General features: G+C 42.9%; 1 long non-coding RNA gene across 2 annotated transcripts in view; it reads right to left on the reverse strand.

The window, feature by feature from the left end:
* Positions 1 to 21,043, reverse strand: part of LOC122556875 (uncharacterized) — a 191,304-nt gene that overhangs the window by 54,619 nt on the left and 115,642 nt on the right. Inside the window, exon 3 of one of the 2 annotated variants that reach the window (XR_006313679.2) lies at positions 20,403 to 20,444. The exons of the other annotated variant lie outside the window; for it this stretch is intronic. This is a non-coding gene — a long non-coding RNA (uncharacterized LOC122556875). Of the gene's footprint in view, positions 1 to 20,402; positions 20,445 to 21,043 lie in introns of those variants that run through there. 2 annotated transcript variants of the gene reach the window in all.

A 21,043-nucleotide genomic window follows, 5' to 3' on the forward strand; every position in this document is an offset into this window, starting at 1 on the left:
TTTCTTCTGATCTTCTGGTCACACACAGACAGTGCTCCCTGAACAGAAAGCGGAACAGCATCAGCACTATAACTGTGATCTGGCATTTGAAAATTGGACTGAGCGGCTGCAATCTCAGAGCGATATCTGTTGTTACCAATGCATTCATGTTGTAATTTGGAAAAAATTGGTCAAATCAATTGTGCAATTATTTATCCCCAATTTGGAATATGCCGCATTTATTTGAAAAACAATTTTCTGTTTCAGTTTCTGAACAATAAGCAGATTATTTTCAGAACAGCTTATCAAAGGTCTTTATCATTTCTTGTCATTGTACAATGATAAATAATTTATGACTAATGGAAAAGTGAATGAATGAATGAATACTTTTGATTCCTCCGTATCAAGTGCAAGTCCAATGTCTGAAAGAGATGGTCTGCCTTCAGTTCTCAGCACTAAGCAGGTAATCAATTGTGTGTTTTGCTCCACATGATGAAAAGAGACGACACTGATGCAGATTGCAATCATGATAATTTATCTATGTCACATTGCTTTCATCAATGATGAACAGAGCCATTGCAAAGATACCCGTGAAGAATCGCACAACCATTGCAATCACAAATTGTGTGCAAAGGCATTACACATTCTTCAAGTGCAATATTAAAACAAGATTCCAGCTGCCCGCTGTTCTGGACAGAAATAGAAACGCCACATACCCTCACTATCTGGAGAGAATTCTCCCTCATGCCCTAACCAATATTTATCCCATAAACATTACCGCTGTGAAATAACGCATCTGGTCATTTGATAAGACCAGAAAGTTCTGGATATGTTTTGAGGTCAGGCAGCATCCGTGGAGATGGAAACGGAATTAATGGGTATCATTTTCTGTTCATGGAGGTGACAGGCTTGGGAGAGGGAAGGGCAACTGTTTTTATTCGTTCCCAAGATGAGAGTGTTGCTGGCCAGGCCAGCATTATTGCCCATCCCTAATTACCCAGAGGACAGTTAAGAGTCAATCACATTGCTGTGGGTCTGGAGTCACATGTAGGCCAGACCAGGTGAGGGTGGCAGTTACCTTCCCTCAAGGACTTTAGTGAACCAAATGGATTCTTCCTGATAGTCGACAATGAATTCATGTCATTATTAGACTCTGAATTCTACATTCTTTTAAAAATTTGAACTCAAATTCCATCATCTGCCATGGCAGGATTCAGGCCCAAGACCCAGAACATTATCTGAGTTGATTCTTCAGTGATAATATCACGAGCTATTGCCTCCCACTATCAATTACACAGAAACCCTATCCCTCCGTGTCTCCATAGGAAATAAATTGTAAACAGGGAGATTCATCTTTACCACCACTAACACCCCCTGCCCCCTCCAGCCACTGTCAATGGGGACATTAACTGGCCATTTAAGAACCATTTCATTTCTTAACCCATTGGCATCGGCATTAACACAGCTGCACTGAGTATCATGCACAATAACAGTCTACAAAACTGTCATGGCATGGAAAGAGGGCATTTCACCCATCACACCAATGCTAGCCCTATTAGCCAATGCCTCTTGCCTCTTCAACCTATCCTTGCACACCATTTCTAATCTCGAATGAGTGCAGTGTTGAGGGTATGAAGATAAAGCTGGCTACAATGTATAAGGGAACAAGGTTTCAGATTTCCAGCCTTCACATTCTTTGCTCTATTGCAATAAATAAGACAATCAGATTAAGGGACAGGTTGGTGGGAGGGACAGACACTGAGGGAAATATTTTAAAACATGGCAAGGCAGCTGTTTCAGTTTTGAATTGGTGAGTATCTATATGTATGAATGTGTGTATGCACGCTGCAGGCAGATAGGCACTTTGTGGTGGGGGTCCTTTGATCAAAGGTAATCATGACTGGACAACAGGTTGGGGGGCGAAGATGGCAAATGTGCCTCTCACTCAGCTCCGTTTCCCCCACATTCAGCACAACCAACAACCCAGATCCAACCATCCCAACTCCCCACTATCCTGCCAACTTTTTACACCTTTTCCTTTTGATCCTGAAACTTTGTGATCACGGGACTCCAGTGGGCCTCTGGTCAGATGGCAGCTCTAATTGGATGGGGTCTTGACTGTAGCAATAGGCCAAGTGCTGGCCTTACCACTGCCTGATAGACTGTGGTCCCTTGGGGCCTGTCCTGAAAGAGTCTGTGGGTATCTCTTGCTGACACTCAGACTGCAGGTGAGGCCCGTGATACCTCAACAAAGTTTCATTCAACCTTTCAGGTTTGTACCCTTCCATCAGACCTGATCATCAACTTCATTCATATCTGGGAGGCCTCGTGTACATAAATTGGATGAGATGCTTCCTAAGTTACAGCAATAACTGCATGGCATAAATATTTAATTGATTGGATGCTTTGGAGAGGGTTCAGAGGAGGTTTACCAAGATGCTACCTGGACTGGAGGGTTTATCTTATGAAGAGAGGTTGACTGAGCTTGGACTTTTTTCACTGGAGAAAAGGAGGAGGAGAGGGGACCTAATTGAGGTATACAAGATAATGAGAGGCATAGATAGAGTCGATAGCCAGAGACTATTTCCCAGAGCAGAAATGGCTAACACGAGGGTCATAGTTTTAAGCTGGTTGGAGGAAAATATAGAGGGGATGTCATTGCAGAGGCAGGTTCTTTACACAGAGAGTTGTGAGAGCATGGAATGCGTTGCCAGCAGCAGTTGTGGAAGCAAGGTCATTGGGGACATTTAAGAGACTGCTGGACATGCATATGGTCACAGAAATTTGAGGGTGCAACCATGAGGATCAATGGTCGGCACAACATCGTGGGCTGAAGGGCCTGTTCTGTGCTGTACTGTTCTATGTTCTATGTTTTATGTTCTATGATTCCAAATTACTTTGGGATGTCCTGAAGACATGAAATTCTCTATCAACAAAAATACATCTTCTCCCTTAAATTGTTTTGGGATATTCTGGCACTGCAGGGTCTCAGAACAGAAGTAGACCATTCAGCCCATCAAGAATAAGGTAATTTTTTTTTTTGTAGCTCTTTAGCTATCTAGGGTGGCACAGTGGTTAGCACTGCTACCTCATAGTGCCAGGGATCTGGCTTCAATTCCCACCTTGGGTGACTGTCTGTGTGGAGTTTGCACATTCTCCCCATGTATGTGTGGGTTTCCTCCCATAATTCAAGGATGTATAGATTAGGTGAATTGGCCATTCTAAATTGCCCATAGTGTTAGGTGCATTAGTCTGAGGGAATTGGGTTTAGGTGTGTTACTGTTCGGAAGGGTCAGTGTGGACTTGTTTGGCCTAAGGGCCTGTTTCCATACCGTAGGGCATTTAATCTAATCCTGGCAGTGGCAAGAAACTTAGTAAACACTGGATTTTCACCATTCCCAAACTAATGTTACCAGAAAGGAATACTCAAGCCTTTTACCCAAATATTCTTCCCTTGTGTGATAGTCAGAAGACGGGGAGTTGGTTCAAACATTAATTAAGCAAATCTTTCTATATTTAACATTTTAGGTACCAATACTCAAAATAAAACTTACATTTGTTGCAATACTTACTTCTTACTTCAGCTAACTTCCATTTTAACTCACTTTCCATAACTTGACTTTACCTTACTGTAGGAGAAAGTGGGGCCTGCAGATGCTGGAGATCAGAGTCGAGAGCATGTTGACAGAAAAGCACAGCAGGTCAATCAGCATCTGAGGAGCAGGAGAATCGATGTTTCGGGCAAAAGCACTTCATCATTCCTGAAGAAGGACTTATGCCAGAAACGTCGATTCTCCTGCTTCTCAGATTACCTGACTGTAACTTACTACACACTAAACTCTAACAGTAAATTTATAAGTTTGACTTGAAACAAAAATTACTTCAATTTGGATAAAGTGGCCAGCTTTTCCTCTGATTCTTTGCCTCTGTGACGATTACTTCAAGGCACGCGCTCTCAAGTCTGGATCCTGATTGGTCGCTCTTGCAAAATATTTTGTGCGGATAAGTTATTTCCCAAGGTGTGCTCACTCTTCCAGAAGCTTCTCTGGCACTCAGCCAATGAATTGACCAAACTTGGTCACAATGTTCGATCCCAGCCAATGGAGTTTACTGGTAACCAACTCCCAAATATTTACACCAAGTCATAAGCAGTCACATTTCAGCTCCGATGTGGAAGTGTTGGTGTTAGTCTGGGGTGGGCAAAGTCAGAGGTCACATGACAACAGGTTAGAGTCCAACAGGTTTATTTGGAAGCACTAGCTTTCAGGATGCTGCTCCTTTGTCAGGCAGCTAGTAGGGTAGGATCATAAGACACAGAATTTATCGTAAATTCTATTTTTCTATACATTCTATGTCCTATGATTCTGCTCCACTAGCTACCTGATGAAGGAGCAGCGCTCCGAAAGCTAGTGCTTCCAAATAAACCTGTTGGATGCTAACTTGATGTCATGTGACTTCGGACATTGCCCACCCCAGACCAACATTGACACTTCCACATCAGATCTAAAATAACTTTAGCCCTGGTTTGATACACAAAGTTCCATGAAACTCTAACAAATATTTTCTATCAATCGTTCCTCACAGTAACTCTGCCCAAATTAGATGAAGATTTAAGTCACCCATGATTAATTTGCTGCCATTTTTACATGTCCTTATTATCTCCTGATTTATTCTTTGATTTTAGACCAGTGTAGGGGCTATTCCCAGCAGCATCTTCTTGCCTTTGTTCTTTTTTATCACAATCTATATAGATTCTGTGTGTTACAATCCAAGATCATTTCTAGCTATTGTACCTATTCAATCTGATACTAATAACACCTGTCCTTTTGAAAAGTCACAAGTCCTTGAATATTTAGTTCCCGGCTTTGCTCTTGTTGTTTACGATGTCTCTGTAATGGCTGTAAGATCATACCCATTAACCTGTATTTGTGCTGTTAATTAATTTATTTACTTTGATACTGCTGCTCTAGAACTTTCTAACTCAGTTAGAGTATACCTATAAATCTTTCTTTTCTATGTGATATGGAAATAAACTGCAGGAGACAGCTGAGATTAACACAACAGGCTGAAAATGTGTACAGTTATACAACAGACTGTGATCTTACAACTTCTCCAGCCATGGGTTTCAGTTAACAAAGGGTTAATCGATGTTCAAAACTTTTAGCCAGTGAGATTGTAGTGACATTTGCTTAAAAATGACCTTTACAACCTGTCATAGTTTCCCTTTAAAAAATCACTTGTACTCTGCAAATGGTATTTATGTCTTTGTTCAGGTTCAGTTTAAGGTCAATAGCAGTTATTTCAGCACCTTATGTCGAAGCATTATTGCTGTTCGTGACAATATAACTTCGACTCCTTTTCTTCTCTTGCCCGCAGATTGGAATTCACTGACTCCTTGTTGACGCCATAAATTACCGATAGGATGGCTTGGAAAAAGAAGAGGGCACTCACAACAGATTCTCTCCATTAAGTCGTGACCTCGTGTGAGCAGAATGACCCAGTGGCCACAGAGGGGTATGTGAAAGGGTCAGATACTAACATTTGCCACACAGTTTTAGAGATAGAAAGTACATCATTGTGAAAGGCTTTGCCTGAACTGCTACACTAATGAGGCAGATACCCACCCCCGGGAGGTCATGAGGATTAAATCTAGTTTGTTGTGATGAATACACCCTCAAGTGCCTTTTGAGTTTACACACACTGAACCTAATACCTGAGCAGATATGCTCATCCTCCAGCAGCTGACAGCTGCTACAGCGCTCCCACTGAGTCAGGGAGTGGAAACAAGATCCCACCCAGACCTCTGAAATCCTTCAGTGCCAACTGGGATACATTCCACACCCTACGGGTGAGAGACGACAGCCCTACCTCTCAATGGCATGCCTCCTAGCTCTGCCCTGGTCAACACGCACCCTGGTAGCTGAGCCTGACTGGTTTCAACCGACCTCCTCCCAAAAGTTCTGGGCAACCCCCTTTGATCCTTCCAAGAGGAGTCTGGGAAGGTACAACAGGATATGGATAGACTGGCGATTTCGGCACAGAAATGGCAGATGGAGTTTAATCCAGACAAGTGCGAGGTGATGCAATTTGGAGGATCAAATTTAGGTGTGAATTGTACTGTAAAGGGCAGACCCCTTAGGAACATGAACATACAGAAGGATCTGGAAGTGCAGGTCCACAGTGCCCTAAATGTGGCAACACTGGTGGCCAAGACGATTAAGAGGATAAATGGCATGCATGCCCTCACCAGCCAGAGCATGCAGTACAGGAGTTGGCAAACCATGTTGCAGCGATATAAAACCCTCGTTAGGCCACATTTGGAATATTGTGTGAAGTTTTGGACACCGCACTACCAGGGGATGTGAATGCTTTGGAGAGAGTACGGAGAAGGTCCACCAGGACATTGCTAAGAAGGCGTACGGTGTGTTAGTTATTTTTCTATTTTTCTATTTTTTTTCATTTTTGCAACTGTACAAAGCTCTGGTGGAGCCGCAATTGGAGTACTGTGTACAGTTCTGATCACTGCATTACAGGGAGGATGTGGAAGTTTTGGAAAGGTTCAGAGGCGATTTACTAGGCTGTTGCCTGGTATGGAGGGAAGATCTTATCAGGAAAGGCTGAAGGACTGGAGGCTGCTTTCATTAGAGAGAAGGTTGAGAGGTGACTTATAAAGTCATAGAGTCATAGAGATGTACAGCACGGAAACAGACCCTTCAGTCCAACCCATCCATGCCAACCAGATATCCCAACCCAATCTAGTCCCACCTGCCAGCACCCAGCCCATATCCCTCCAAACCCTTCCTATTCATATACCCATCCAAATGCCACTTAAGTGTTGCCATTGTACCAGCCTCCACCATTTCCTCTGGCAGCTCATTCCATACATGTACCACCCTCTGTGTGAAAAAGTTGCCCCTTAAGTCTCTTATATATCTTTCCCCTCTCACCCTAAACCTATGCCCTCTAATTCTGGACTCCCCCACCCAGGGAAAAGATTTTGTCTATTTATCCTATCCATGCCCCTCATAATTTTGTAAACCTCTATAAGGTCTCAGCCTCCAACGCTCTAGGGAAAACAGCCCCAGCCTGTTCAGCCTCTCCCTGTAGCTCAAATCCTCCAACCCTGGCAACATCCTTGTAAATCTTTTCTGATCCCTTTCAAGTTTCACAACATCTGTCCGATAGGAAGGAGACCAGAATTGCATGCCAAATTCCAACAGTGGCCGAACCAATGTCCTGTACAGCCGCAACATGACCTCCCAACTCCTATACTCAATACTCTGGCCAATAAAGGAGAGCATACCAAACGCCTTCTTCACTATCCTATCTATCTGCAACTCCACTTTCAAGGAGCTATGAACCTGCATTCCAAGGTTTCTTTGTTCAGCAACACTCCCTAGGACATTACCATTAAGTGTATAAGTCCTGCTAAGATTTGCTTTCCCAAAATGCAGCACTCACATTTATCTAAATTAAACTCCATCTGCCACTTCTCAGCCCATGGGCCCATCTGGTCAAGATCCTGTTGTAATCTGAGGTAACCCTCTTCGCTGTCCACTACATCTCCAATTTTGGTGTCATCTGCAAACTTACTAACTGTACCTCTTATGCTCACATCCAAATCATTTATGTAAATGACAAAAGTAGACGACCCAGCATCTATCCTTGTGGCACTCCACTGGTCACAGGCCTCCAGTCTTAATTGAGACGTATAAGATAATCTGAGGTTTAGATGGAACAGTGAGAGCCTTTTTTCCTTGGATGGTGATTGCTAGACGAGGGGATATTGCTTTAAGTTGAGATGTAATAGATATAGGACAGATGTCAGAGATAGGTTCTTTACCCAGAGAGTAGTAGGGGTGTGGAATGCCCTGCCTGCAACAGTAGTCGACTCGCCAACTTTAAGGGCATTTAAATGGTCATTGGATAAACATATGGATGAAAATGGAATAGTGTAGGATAGATGGGCTTCAGGTTGGTTCCACAGGTCGGCGTAACTTTGAGGATTGAAGGGCCTGTACTGTGCTGTAATGTTCTATGTTCTATGTTCTATTTTCTGGTCTTGAGGGCATTGGGCTATAAGGAAAGATTGTTTTCACTGGACAAGATGGTAGCTGACAGGAGACCTGATAGAGAGTCTACACAATTATGAGAGGCATGGATAGGGTGCATAGTCAGAGACTTTATCCCAGTTTGAAGTTTCAATTACAAGGTGCCACAGGTTCAAGGTGAGGGGTGGGAAAGTTTAATGGCGATGTGTGAGGAATGTTTTTCACACAGAAAGTGGTAGGAGCCTGGAACACACTGCCAGAAGACATGGGAAGCAGGCACGTAAACAACATTTAAGAGACATCCAGACAGTTACATGAATAAGAAGGGAATAGAGGGATATGGATTGGAATAAGGACAGATGGTTTAGTTTAGTTAGGGCATGGTGTTTGGCACAGGCTCGGAAGGCCGAAGGGCCTGTTCCTGTGCTGTACTCTTCTCAGAAGATGTGGCAACTTGCACCTCCTGAATCACAATTGGTAACCATCCGAATCGAACCACTGTCCCACACACTGGACTCCAGCTCCTAAAGATACACACCTTAAAGCTCCCACTGTGTCAGCGGAAGTCACTGAATAGATTGTTAACCTTGATATTGAACTATAACAGCATCCTCAGGCTTCTGAATAAGAAAAATCAGATCAAAGGCTGCAGAGAATGGCCCCAGGCTGAAGAGTTATGGAGGCACGGCCGGTTAATATATTGGATCACACCAGAATAACTTTCCCCTTTCAGCTTCTGACAACAATCAATCACTCAATGCTGCATCAACAGACAGCAGGCGCTTGTATCTTCTTAGAAATGAGCACTTTCGCTTTTCTGTCTGATTGACTTTTACAGAATAATGATGTATCTGATGAAAAAACAACATGATATCATCCCAAATCTGTCTGGACTGCAGGAGATCCAGACAGATGTGAAATAAAGGAGTAGAGCATTTGTCTCTCACTCTCCACTTCCCTCCCTTTCCTTCCATCAAAAAGTGAGTGTTTTTAGATTAATAGCTGTTAATATTCTTTTTGTCACCCATACCCCCATCCATTGCTCTGACACCAGAGTGCTTGTATCTAGTTTGTCTGACAGTTAGAAGCAAGGTGAAAGTGGGGACTGCAGATGCTGGAGATCAGAGTCTAGATTAGAGTGGTGCTGGAGAAGCACAGCAGGTCAGGCAGCATCCGAGGAGCAGGAAAATCAACGTTTCAGACAGGAGCCCTGATGAAGAACTCCTGCCGAAACGTCAATTTTCCTGCTCCTTGGATGCTGCTTGACCTGCTGTGCTTTTCCAGTACTCTAATCTTGAGTTAGTAGCAAGGGCTAATTCATTCACTTTTGCACCTTAATTTACACACCTTTTTACCTTATTTTTATCTATCTCCACTAATGAGAAACCTTTGTCTTTCGCATTGGCCTCGATGCCACCCACTCTCTTGCTTCCTCATTGTTAAAAGTATCAAAAGGAATCTATTCATCAACATCTTTGAGTTCCAAAGAAGACTCCTATGAGACGAGGAACACTACCTCGGTTTCTCTCTCCACAGAAGCTGCTGAGTTTTGTCAAATTTTATAGTGATAGAGTCATAGAGATGAACAGCACGGAAACAGACCCTTCACTGCCAATCGTCCATGCCGACCAGATATTCTAAATTAATCTAGTCCCATTTGCCAGCACCTGGTCTATATCTCTCTAAACCCTTCCTATGCATATACCCATTCAGATGCCTTTTAAATGTTGTAATTCTACCAGTCTTCACCACTTCCTCTGGCAGCTTATTCCATACACACACCAGCATCTGCATGAAAAAAGTTGCCCCTTAGGTCTCTTTTATATCTTTTCCCTCTCACCCTAAACCTATGCCCTCTAGTTCTAGACTCCCTGACCCCAGGGAAAAGACTTTGCCTATTTATCCTATCTATGCCCCTCATAATTTTGTAAACCTCTATAAGGTCACCCCTCAGCCTCCGATGCTCCAGGGAAAACAGCCCCAGCCTGTTCACCGTCTCCCTATAGCTCAAACCCTCCAACCCTGGCAACATCCTTGTAAATCTTTTCTGAACCTTTTCAAGTTTCACAACATCTTTCCAATGGGAAGGAGACCAGAATTACACGCAATATTCCAACAGTGGCCTAACCAATGTCCAATACAGCTGCAACATGACCTCCCAACTCTGATGCTCAATGCTCTGACCAATAAAAGAAAGTATATCAAACGCCTCCTTCACTATCCTATCTACCTGTAACTCCACTTTCAAGGAACTATGAACCTGTATTCCAAAGATGTCTTTGTTCAGCAACACTCCCCAGGGTCTTACCATTTACTGTATAAGTTTTGCCCTGATTTATCTTTCCAAAATGTAGCACCTCATATTAATCTAAATTAAGTTGCATCTGCCACTCCTCGGCCGACTGGCCCATCTGATCTGTTTCTATTTCTGTTTCAAAGCAGTATTTCTCCAGCAACCGCATTATTTTACCTCTATTCAAATGCCAATAATTTGTAAGTGTTTTTCAGATCCTCACATTAATTTGTTTTCCCTTTGGTTATTTGAACCACTGTATGACTACAGAGCTGGAGAAATTTGATGACGTCATAGTTATATGCTCGGTCTGCTCAATCTAGAATTAGAGTCATCGTGATGTACAGCATGGAAACAGACCCTTTGGTCCAACCCGTCCATGCCAACCAGATATAATATCCTAATCTAGTCCCACTTGCCAGTATTTGACCTGTATCTCTCGAAACCCTTCCTATTCATTTTCCCATCTAGATGCCTTTTAAATGTTGCAATTGTACCAGCCTCCACCACTTCCTCTGGTAGCTCATTCCATACACGCACCACCCTCTGTGTGAAAAAGTTGTCCCTTAGGTCTCTTTTATATCTTTCCCCTCTCACCCTAAACCTGTGCCCTCTAGTCTTAGACTCCCTCACCCCAGGGAAAAGACCTTGTCTTTTTATCCTACCCATGCCCTTCATGATTTTATAAAAATCTATAAGGTCATCTTCCAGCCTCTGAAACTTCAAGGAAAACAGCCCCAGCCTACTCACCTCCTCCCTGTAGCTCAAACCCTCCAACCCTGGCAACATCCTTGTTCTTTTCTGAACACTTTCAAGTTTCACAACATCTTTCCAATAGGAAGGAGACCAGAAATGAACGCAATATTCCAACAATGTCCTGTACAGCCGCAACATGACTTCCCAAGTCCTATACTCAATACTCTGACCAATAAACGAAAGCATACCAAACACCTTCTTTACTATCCTATCTACCTGCGACTCTACTTTCAAGAAGCTATGAATGTGCACTTCAAGGTCTCTTTGTTCAGCAACATTCCTTAGGACCATACCATTAAGTGAATAAGTCCTGCTATGATTTGCTTTCCCAAAATGTAACACCTCACATTTATTGTCCCACAACGTGAACTTTAAATCCTACCACAGCAAGAGGGGAACTGAATACCTATTAGTTAAATAAATCTGAAATAAATGCTTGCCTCAGTAATGTTGACAATGACACTATTGGATTATTGCAAAAATCCATTGGATTCACAGATATCCTTTGGGGAAGGAAATCTGCCATCTTTACCTGGTCTAGCCTACATGTGACTCCAGGCCCACAGTGATGTGGTTGACCCTTAAGTGCTATATGGGCAATAAGGAGTGGGCAAAAATTCTGGCCATGAAATAAAAAGGGCTGGAGCAAGCGACACAGTTGTATTTAAGAAGCTCACTACCATCTCTCAGAGGTGATTAGGGATTGGAATTAAATTCTAACCAATCCAATAACAACCACATGCTGTGATTAATAAAGAAAGAAAAGGTGATTTTAATCCCGTGTCTATACCATAAGAAATGATTCTCTCAGTAAAATTGAAACTGACAAGTGAAATATTTATAGGCTTCAGTCTTCTGATGAATAAACAAACACACATGTAGTTATCTACCTTCCTGGGGAGGCAGTGATAATATCATTTGACTAATAGTACAGAATGGAAATGTGTTGCTGGAAAAGCGCAGCAGGTCAGGCAGCATCTAGGGAACAGGAGAATCGACGTTTCGGGCATTAGCCCTTCTTCAGGCTAATGCCCGAAACGTCGATTCTCCTGTTCCCTAGATGCTGTCTGACCTGCTGCGCTTTTCCAGCAACACATTTCCATCTCTGATCTCCAGCATCTGCAGACCTCACTTTCTCCTAATAGTACAGAATTCCAGGCTAATGTTCTGGGCACATGAGTTCCCTCTGAAAATGGCAGGGAAAATGCTGCCCAACCCATCTCTCCCTTATTTCAGAAACCTCCTGGCTGTGAATCCAAAATGTAACCTGATTGTCTTCTTGGAGATCACCTGCCAACACCCCAGGGACAACTGCACATGTCTAGTGACCTGTCCATATGCATCAGAATTCCAGCCCGACAGCCATATGAATATTCTACACTACTGCAGTTCCCTCAAGAACTAACCATTTTTGGCCAAAAATATTTTTTCCCCAAAATAATTCTCTCTAGGGAATAATCAATTATTTTCTCCCTTAGCACATACGTGCACATGTATGTGTGTGTGTCTGTGTATCTGTGCTTGTATATGTATCTGTGTATCTGTGCATGTGTATGTGTGTTCTGTGTATCTGTGCATGTGTGTATGTGTGTGTGCATTTATGCACGTACATGTGTGTGTTTATGTGTCTGTGCATATCTCTGTGTTGCTTGCACAAGTTCATTAGACATGGGAAATCATGTCTAATGAACTTGATTGAATTTTTTGAAGAAGTAACAAAAGTGCGCAAGTGTCAACCAGGAGTCTGTGTTCAAATGTCCAGAAAGTAATCAGCTCAGAGGTGAGAGAGTAACATTACTTCAAATTCAACCAAGAGTTTAGATTCAATGAGATTTTAATAAGTTTCACAATTTGTCGCTTTTTCTTCAGTTTAGTTTGATTAGAAAATAGCTTTGTTTCCACACATAGTGGTCAGGACAGTTGTTGATCTGTCTCTAGCAAATGCAGTTGTGAATGAAAAATAAGAAAGGAGATAATTATTTTTAAGGTTTCGCTTCTGCTGTAACCTGCCATTCTTAAGTTGTCTCTCTGTCATGAGTTATTATCATTGTTTCAAGAGAGCTAAAGTAAGAGATCTTCAGGCAACCTTTCTTTTAAGTAAATCATCAGATTTAGAGAGCATTAGCCATTTGCAAAGTTTGCATGGTATATCTACATTTGGATTTAATGCACACTTAAACACAGTGGAGGAATTCATCAAACCAGGTTGAGTGATACAATGTGAAATATAGCTTCAAACATTAGTTCTATCTGACAGTAATGTTTTTCTGCTCCTGTAGTGAGAGTGCTGTGAAACTTTATAATTTCAGTTTGAAGATTCACCTCATAAAAATTACAGCACTGACAGTAAGCATTTTGGACTCGTTGAAAATATTGAAAGGAGATGCACTGCGCAGGCTTTACAACCTCAATTTTAAGCTGAACATAACACAAACCCCAATGAGTGGGTCTTGTTGTGAAAAGACTAACTTAGAGTCATAGAGTCATAGAGATGTACAGCACAGAAACAGACCCACTGGTCAAACTCATTCATGCCCCAGATATCCCAACCTAATCTAGTCCCATTTGCCAGCACTTGGCCAATATCCCTCTTAACTCTTCCTATTCATATTCCCATCCTCTTAAATGTTGTAATTGTAAAAGGCCTCCACCACTTCTTCTGGCAGCTTAATCCATACACGCACCACCCTCTGTGTGAAAAATTTACCCCCTAGGTCCCTTTTAAATTTTTCCCCTCTCCCCTTAAACCTATACCCTCTAGTTTTGGACTTCCCCACACCAGGAAATGACCATGTCCATTTACCCCATCCATACCCCCTCAATATTTTAAAAACTTCTATAAGGTCACTCCTCAACCTCCAACACTCCAGGGAAAATAGCCCCAGTCCATTCAGCCTCTCCTTATAGCTCAAACCCTCCAATCCTGGCAACAATGTTGTTCATCTTTTCTGAACTCTTTCAAGTTTCACAACATTCTTCCTTTAGCAAGGAGAGCAGAATTACACGTAATATTCCAAAAGTGGCCTAACCAATGTCCTGTACTGCTGCAACATGACCTCCCAATTCCTATACTCGATGCATTGACCAACAAAGGCAAACATGCCAAGTGCCTTCTTCACTATCCTACCTACCTGTGACCCCACTTTGAAGGAACAATGAACTGGCACTCCAAGGTCTTTTTGATCAGCAACACTCCCCAGAACCTTATCATTGAGTGCATAAGTCCTGCTTTGATTTGTTTTTTTCCAAAATGCAGCACCTCACATTTATCTAAATTAAACTCCATCTGCCACTCCTCGGCCCATTGGCCCATCTGATCAAGATCCTGTTGTATTCTTTGGTGTTTGCTGCACCTCCAATATTGGTGTCATCGGTAAACTTACTAATTATGCCTCTTATGCTCACATCGAAATTATTTATATAAAAGATGAAAACAGAGGACCCAGCACCGATCCTTGTGGTAGTCCACTGTCACAGGCCTCCAATTGGAAAAACAATCCTCCACCACCACCCTCTGTCTTCTACCTTCGAGTCAGTTCTCTATCCAAATGGCTAATTCTCCCTGTATTCCATGTGATCTAATCTTGCTAACCAGTCTCCCATGAGGAACCTTGTCTAACTCCTTACGAAGTCCTTATAGATCACGTTAACCGCGCTGCCCTCATCAACCCTTTTTGTTACTTCTTCAAAAAATTCAATCAAGTTCATTAGACATGATTTCCCACGCACAAAGCCATGTTGACTACCCCTAATCCCTTCCTGATGAAGGGCTGTTGCCCGAAACATCGATTTTCCTGCTCCTCAGATGCTGCCTGACCTGCTGTGCTTTTCCAGCACTTGTCTAATCTTGACTCTAATCTCCAGCATCTGCAGTACCCAGTTTCGCCTATCCCTAATCAATCCTTGCCTTTTCAAAAACATGCTGAAACTTTATTGCTGGAACAGCACAGCAGGTCAGGCAGCATCTAGGGAACAGAAGATTCGACGTTTCGGGCACATGCCCTTCTTCAGGAATCATGCAAATTTTCAAAAACATGCAAATTCTGTCCATCAGGACTCCCTCCAACAATTGCCCACCATTGACGTCAACCTCACCAGTCTATAGTTTTTCCTTATTACTGCCTTTCTTAATTAGAAGCACCATGTCAGCCAACCTCGGTTCCTCAGGCACCTCACCTGTGACTATCACTAATACAAATACCTCAGCAAGGGTCCCAGCAATTACTTCCCTAGCTTCCCACAGAGTTCTAGTTGTATCATCATCAGGCAAGGTGCTGGCAGATTGGCTATTTAAGAAAGGTGGTAAGGAAAAGGGTTTAGATACGGACCAAATGCTGGCAAATGGGGCCACATTAATTTCGGATATCTGGTTGGCATGGAAAAGTTGGACCAAAGGGTCTGTTTCCATGTTGGATAATTATAAACACATGAAGGACAAAAGTGTAGCTAGGGAGAGAATAGGATCCCTCAAAGATCAACAAGGTAGCCTATGTGTGGAACCGCAGGAGATGGGGGAGATACTAAAGAGCCTTTTGCATCAGTGTTTAATGTGGAGAGGGACATGGGAGATATGGAATGTGGGGAAATAGATGGTGACATCTTCAAAAATTTCCCTATTACAGAGGAGAAGGTGATGGATGTCTTAAAACGTATAAAGATGGATAAATCCCCAGTTCCTGATCTGTTTGACTTACTCTTTTTCCCAACCATACCAGTCTCAGATTGATTGGACCATACCACAGAGGCAGTATTGGCTGCGGTGCATGGGCCAGCGGGGCAGAAGTGACGTCATCGCTTGCCATACTGGTGGTGGCTGGTAAGGGATGTTAACTCACCAACCCCCATAGCTACCTGGACTACACCTCCTCCCACCCCACTTACTGTGCAAATTCCATCCCTTATTCCCAATTCCTCCACCTCCATTGCATCAGAAGATTCAATTCCACCACAGAACATACCAGATGACCTCCTTCTTCAAAGACCACAATTACCCTGCCCACGTGGTCAACAATGCCCCACAGCATATCTCCTCCATTTCCTGCAACTCCACCCATGAAACCCCCATCTCTCCAACCACAACAAGGACAGAACCCCCCATCCTCACCTTCCACCCCACCAACCTCCATATACACCACATTATCTTCAGCCATTTTCACCACCTATAAACAGACCCCACACCGGAGGTATATTTCCCTCCCCACCCCTACCTGCGTTTCAGAGAGACCATTCCCTCCGCAATTACTTTGTTAGGTCCATGCCCCCCCACCAACCCACTCACCCCTCTCGGCACCTTTTCCTGCCATCACAAGAAGAGCAAAGTCTGAGCCCACACCTCCACCATCACCTCAGTCCAAGGCCCCAAAGGATCCTTCCACATATGACAGAGGTTTACCTGGCCTTCCACACATGTTATCCGCTGTGTCCATTGCTCTTGATGTGGTCTCCTTTACATTGGGGAGACATGATGCCAACTTGCAGAATATTTCAGAGAACATCTCTGGGACACATGCACCAATCAACCCCATCGCCCTTTAATTGCCCCTCCCATTCCGCCAAGGGCATGCAAGTCCTGGGTCTCCTCCGCTGCCAAATTCTAGCCACCCGACGCCTGGAGGAAGAACGCCTCATCTTCTGCCTTGGGACCCTCCAACCACATGGCATCAATGCTGATTTCACCAGTTTCCCCATTTCCCCTCCTCCCACCTTATCCTCGGTCCAACCTTCCAACTCCGCACCGCTCTCTTAAATTGTCCTACCTGTCCATCTTTCTTCCCACCAATTCTCCCAGCCTCCTCTCTAACCTATCTCCTTCACCCCCATCTTCATCTACCAATTCCCAGCTCCCTTCTCCAGCCCCACACTCCTCCCATTTATCTCTCAGCCCCCTTATCTCACCCCCATCACTATTTCCTGATGAAGAGAGCAAGAAAATAGCTTTACTGTTCTAAAACCTATTGCTCCAGGCTAACTTAAGACCTATGTCTTACATTTTTAAAGATTAATCAAGAGACAGATCTCAATAACAATATATAATCAAGAAAACCCCACTCAAATCACTACTGTAGATTCACAAAAGAAACTCAGTAAGGTTACGCTTATCTATTCCTGTGCTGTGATCTTGCCCACACAGGTTTCTCTGAGGTCAGCTGGGAATTTCACTGTTTGTTTATTTTTCTTAGAATGAACTCCGATGTCCATTTACTCTTGTTTCCTGAAGAGGGCTGTGCAGTTGTATCAGCCAGGTTTTATTCTATTTGTGGCTTGCCAAGTAAATTCCAAAAGGCCAACTGCTGACAAATGAGATGACGTTAATTAAAAATATCTCATCAGCATGAATCAGTTGGATATAATGTCTGTGTCTGTACTGTACCTCTTTGTGAATCTATCACCCTTTCTGAAATTTGGAAATCCTCCTTCAATACTTGTTCAGTTGCTGAATTATTTTAACTAAACCACAGGACATGGGCATTACTGGCTCTAGCAGCATTTATTGCCCAGTCCTGGCTGTCCCCCGACAGGGTCCCAGTGAGCTGCCTACTCAAACTGCTGCAGCCTGTGTGTTCTAGGTACAAGGACAACAGGGAGGGAGTTCCAATATTTTGAACCACAGACTCACAGAATTGTAACAGTGAAGAACGGGGCCATTTGGCCCATCATCGATCCATTATCTAATGCCAATCTCTTTCTTTATCCCCATACTCTTGTCCAGCATTTCTATTCAAATAATAATCCAGTTCCCTTTTGAATGGTTGAATTTAACCCACCTCCACCACATTTCCAGGCAGTGCATTCCACACCCTCGCTGTCTGATCTTTCTTTCTGACACCATCCTTACTTTATTTACGTATCACTTTAAAGTATTGTTGCTTTTTCTTGTTCTTGTTATTTTCTTTCTCTTTTTCTCTTTTATGAGTGGGAACAGCTTCTCTCTATCTAACCAGTCTAGCCCATTCGCGAGTTTGAAACCACAATCATGTCTACTCTTGGCTTTCTTCTTTCTAAGGAGAACTTCCCCATCTTCTTCAATGACGCTGAAGAAACAGTGATATATTTCCAAGATACGACGGTGAGTGGTTTGGAGGGGGAAAGCATGGGACGGTGTTCCACGTGTGATCATGTTGTGGCTGTACAGGGCATTGATTAGGTCACTTTTGGAATATTGTGTGCAATTCTGGTCTCCCTCCTACAGGGAGGATGTTGTGGAACTTGAAAGTGTTCAGAAAAGATTGGCAAAGATGTTGCCAGGGTTGGAGGGTTTGAGCTAGAGGGAGAGGTTGAATAGGTTGGTTCTAGATTAGAGTGATGCTGGAAAAGCACAGCAGTTCAGACAGCATCCGAGGACATGCTGTCTGAACTGCTGTGCTTTTCCAGCACCACTCTAATCTAGAATCTGGTTTCCAACATCTGCAGTCAATGTTTTTACCTAGTTGAATAGGCTGGGGCTGTTTTCCCTGGAACATCGGAGGCTTACAGGTACCTAATGGAGGTTTATAAAATCATGAGGGGCATGGATAGGGTAAATAGATAAGGTCTTTTCCCTGGGGTGGGGGAGTCCAGAACTAGAGGGCATAGAATTACAATTTTTAGAATTAGAATTCCTACAGTGTGGAAACAGGCCCTTCAGCCCAAGAAATCCACACTGCCCCTTCAAAGAGTATCCCACCCAGACCCATTACCCTACATTTACCCCTGACTAACGCATCTAATCTACACGTCTCTGAACACTATGGGCAATTTAGCATGTCCAATCCACCTATCCTGCACATTTTTGGACTGTGGGAGGAAACCAGAGCACCAAGAGGAAACCCACGCAGACACGGGGAGATTGTGCAAACTCCACACAGACAGTTGCCCGAGGATGGCATCAAACGTGGATCCCTGGTGCTGTGAGGCAGCAGTGTTAACCACTGAGCCACCCTGCAGAATAGGTTTAAAGTGAGAGAGGAAGATTTAACAGGGACCTAAGAGGCAACTTTTTCACACAGAGGGTGGTGTATGTATGGAATGAACTGCCAGAGGAAGTGGTGAAGGCCATATTTAAAAGGCATCTGGATGGGTATATGAATAGGAAGGGTTTAGAGGAATAATGGCCAAGTGCTGGCAAATGGGACAAGATTAGGTTGGGATACCTGGTCAGCATGGACAATTTGGACTGAAGAGTCTGTTTCTGTGCTGTACATCTTTATGACTCTATGACTGTATCACCTGCTGCATTTGTCCCTCTGGATGGAAGTGGTCTTGTGTTTGGAAGGTGTTGTCTAAGGAACCTTGGATCTCTAACAATAGCAGCAAGGTTTCCAGAAAAGAAAAATGTTCTGTTGTTTCTATCTGGTCAGAGATTTTGGTGCTGTCTGAGGAGCCTTGGTAAATTTTTCTAATACATCTTTGCAGATGGCACACATGTGGATGATTAAGAAATGAATGTTTGTGGATCTGGTGTCAATCAAGCAGGCTACTTTTTGTCTTAAAACTCAAACAAACATTTTTTCTTCGTTACTGCATTTTTGTGCCATTACATTCTATGTTTTAGCTTATTTCTCCATATTTTAAGATGTCTCTGGAGAATGGTGACACTAAACATTACATTTTTCACTGTATTTTGTAATAAAATATATGTTACATGAAACAAATCAAATCAAAATGAATCAAATTAAATCAAATAGTTAAGGAATGGTATTTGGCAACAATGCTCAAGAAGTTTAAAACCATCAAGAGAAGAGCAGAAACCGCTCTGAGGAAGGGTCACTCAACCCAAAACATTCACTCTGATTTCTCTCCACAGATGCTGCCAGACCTGTTCAGCTTTTCCAGCCATTTCTGTTTTTCTCCCCAGTTTATGTACCTTTTGGATCCAGGTGAGCAGAGATCAGGTTTCTAAATTTAACAAGAATAACAATTTCTGACAAGTAAATTAATGTCAAGCTACAGGTAAACAACTATGAACCTTTGACAGATAATTCTTTGTTAAATTCTTGCCTCCTTATAAATCTCCTCCTACACACACATACAGACAGGCACAATGACAATGGGTGTTATGGATAGAGGGGAAGATTAGGACTGCAGTGCATTGCGGAGGTGTTATTGCTAAACTATCATACCACAGACCCAAGTAATGTTCCAGGGATCTATGTTCAAATCCTACCATGGCAGATGGTAGACTTTAAATTCAATAATTAAAATATTTAAAGATGGTCATAAAACTACAGTTAGGAGGAAAGACCCATCTGGTGTCACTGATACACTTCAGTGACAGAAACCAGTCATCCTTATTGGGTTTGGCCAACATGTGACTCCAGGCCCACAGCAATGTTGTTGACTCTTACCTGCCCTCTGGAGTCTGTGGCTGGGTAAAGTGACACCAACATCTGTGAGGGGGGAAAGAAAAGGTTCCTGTTTAATAAGGTGGTCATTTTGGCTCATCAGAACATGCTGTTCCCAATGTTCCTTCTACAAGTAATTACACTTGGTAACAGGAGACACTCAACTCCTGGTTGACACTCAACAAGTCTCTGACTTGTTCATTAAATACCAGAGGCTTACAGCAAATGATGAGGCAAAATAATATATTTTTTTCAGACTTCAGGTACTTTTTTTACTGCAGAAGAAAAAACAGCTCCTTCCTTCTCAGAGGTCCAATGACTTCTGACCAATCATTCACACCCACAAGCTGTTCAGTTACCTGGGAGTTGTTGGCAGGAGGAAGGTTTTAGTCATCATTAAATAGTCAGAAAAATCAGCTGCTTTTTCTCTGGCTGAATTTCCATTCATGTACACCTCTTGGATCCATCTCATCAGAAACTCTTCGGCTCCACATCTCACTGCTCGCACAAGCAGCAGTGTAAACTATGCTTACAATGAGTGTCAGGTAACTTTTATAAAGCGCAGCAATCCTTTCCACTGTCTATGAGATGTCAAACAGTCCTTTTCCCAAGCTAGTCCATAATCAAAATACAGAAAAGTAAAA

The sequence above is a fragment of the Chiloscyllium plagiosum genome, unplaced genomic scaffold (genome assembly GCF_037043375.1).
Source record: "Chiloscyllium plagiosum isolate Xiang-an unplaced genomic scaffold, Cpla_swu_hap1 HiC_scaffold_16, whole genome shotgun sequence".
NCBI classification, from domain to species: Eukaryota; Metazoa; Chordata; class Chondrichthyes; order Orectolobiformes; family Hemiscylliidae; genus Chiloscyllium; species Chiloscyllium plagiosum.